A 2,900-nucleotide genomic window follows, 5' to 3' on the forward strand; every position below is an offset into this window, starting at 1 on the left:
AAGTAACTAATTTTAAAATTTTAAATTTTTAAATTTTAGCTTGCACTGAGTCTCCAATGAAATGAAAGAGATAAAAATGTACAAAAGACTGAATTTAAGTATTGTTTTTTGTTTTTATATAAAGAAAACGTATGTTCGTAACATATTTACAGCATAAGAGATGTACAGATTTTTTTTATTAAATACATGATTATGTTTTTGTTATGTTTTTTCTAATAAGTAATCATTATTTAATAAATATGTCTGTTTTTTTCATCAAATTATACCATCGTCGTTGAAATAGATACTTTACTATTGTCGTATGTTCTGTGGACAAAACAAAGTGGTGAGTAAACGCTACTTACGACAAACGTATACGGAATGAAAAGTAAATTTTCTCATTAACGTTAAGAGATATTAAATGTAAAAATATGGGAAATCAAAACTAATAACACCAACTACGTCTCCTTCAAAAGTTACAAAAATCTACCGTACAGTTTCGGATTAATTCGACCTTAAACTTCAAAGTCAATTTTCTCAAAACCGTGTTTTGTAACATTCGACATCCGTTTTCTGAGACGACGATATATAAGTGCGTGATAATTATTAAAACTTACTTAATTTACTAAAAATACATCATAAATGTAAAAAATATGTTTACATTTCATTGTGCGGGGTTTTAATGTAACTATTTTGCCGAAGTGTCTACATAAATATAGTGTTTATTGTGTGAAATAGCGCCGAGAGGTTAGTTCAATTTACAAACTTTAACAACAAATAACTTAAAAACTCTAAGCCTCCTGCGGCTAAAAGTATATATATTTGCAATCAGGAGAACTCCCCCTACCCCCCCATAGCTCCTTTTTTTTGTACGCGGGGGATGCCAAACTAAATTGCAGCCCACAAATTCAATAAATTTCCCAGAAAAAGTAAAGGTATGCACTGCGAAAAAATTATCTATTGTGGAATTGCGTAACGTGACCACTAGAACCGGCAGTCCTACTTACTGCTGAAACTGGGTGCAAACACTTGATGAAGTTTGCAGCAGGCTGTTTCCATTTTCACTCTGCCGCACTGAATCTACAACAAAATTTCGCGTAAAACCAGCAAAATAACGAAGAAATTTTCCGGTCCGTAAAATTGATGCCATCTTTTGTAACTTCTGCAAACGAAACATTGCCGATAGCTGGCCGATAGTATACTTTTGATAAGTACCGAGTAGTATCAAAGCTCGATACTTTTTGAGAAGTTTTAATTAAGGTGCAGTCAGACGCTGCTATATTTTCCACCACCCACGCAGTTCGCAGTCAATTAGTCTGTTCCAATAGCAGTCCGGTTTACAGGATTTAGTCAGAACTTACAGGAAGTCCTTCCTATTGACATAAAACCTGTAAGTGGGAACACATTTGAGAGAGTAACTGAGCAACTGTTCCTAGTCAGAAGTTACAGGATTTAGTCCGGAGATTTTTTTCCTGTAAGTTCATGAAAAGTGTCAAACGATCAGCTGATTTACATGTGCAAACAAAAACAGAAAGCGGTGAAAGCAAAGAACCTTATATTTGTTATAAAATGGAAGTAAACAACGAAATATTTAAATATGTATAGATTTTATTAATTATTTAGTGATATTTCAGCCAAATCAGTGTAGTGCCAATGACATGTAAACAAAGCGTCTGACGTTTTTACAGGAAATAGTGCTTTTTGCGTTCCTATGCACTTCTGCATCTGTTCTCCTTTTACTCTCATTTGAGAGCGTAAAATTGTAGTTTGACAGTTCCACAGGTTTTAGTCCGAAGTTCAAAGGAACAGACTAAATTTGAGAAAAATTTTTAGTGCGTTCCAGCACGTCTACGATTTGCAGGTTTTGCAGGATTTAGTTCAAAGTCGTTCCCGTACGCCAAAAATTCTGTATCTGGGAACACACTCGTGAGAGTAACTGAGCAACTGTTCTCAGAATGAAGTTTCAAGATTTAGTCCGAAGTTTTTCTTCTGGCAAATTTATGAAAAGTGTCAAACGATAGGTAGAGTTGCATTTGTATACAAAAACAAAGCGCGGTGAAAGCAAATAACCTTACATTGGTTAAAAAATGGAATGTAAAGAAATGGCATGTATTATAGTAAAATGTTGAATCCTGTGCTTCCGAACCATGTTCTGTGGCGTAATTTAAAAAATTTGCGTGTACATGTCAGTGACAGTCCTGACTGCTTACTCAGCCCTGAAGACCTCAACGAGGCATTTGTCAGTCGTACCACCACTTTCTCTTGTGATAGTATTCCCACCGCACCCTATCCTCTGCCTCCTACATTTGCTGGCCAAAAAGTCTTTGGATTTAATGCTGTATCAGAAGTTGATGTAGCAATATGTATAAACAGGATACGCTCAAACGCAATTGGGAAAGATGACATACCTTAAGTTTGTTAAAATAATTGCACCACATATATTGTCTACTCTGACTCGTGTCATCAACCATAGCATCACTACCTCGTGTTTCCCTGATATGTGGAAAGTTGCAAATGTACAACCAATTGCTAAAATTAAGTCTGCGTGTATTCCCTGTGATTTTCGTCCCATAAGTATTTTACGTGCACTGTCTAAAGTCTTTGAGTCATTGATGTCCAACCAAATTCAAGCGCACTTTATTGAATTTAATTTGCTATCTCCGTTTCAGTGTGGTTTTAGAGCAAGGCATAGCTGCTCTACGGCTATCCTAAAAATTCTAGATGATATAAGAATACCCTTTAACAAGAACGAGTTAACCCTGTTATGCCTTCTTGACTTTTCTAAAGCTTTTGCCTCTGTGAACCATAACCTTCTGTGCATGAAATTGAAAAATTATTTTGGGTTTGAGAATTCTGCAGTCCGACTCATGCAGTTATCTCGTTGGCAGAGCTCAGCGTGTTAGAATCGGCTCTCAATCATC

This window comes from Rhagoletis pomonella, unplaced genomic scaffold (genome assembly GCF_013731165.1).
Source record: "Rhagoletis pomonella isolate Grant_MI unplaced genomic scaffold, Rhpom_1.0 Rhpom_scaffold_00118, whole genome shotgun sequence".
In the NCBI taxonomy this organism is placed as follows: Eukaryota; Metazoa; Arthropoda; class Insecta; order Diptera; family Tephritidae; genus Rhagoletis; species Rhagoletis pomonella.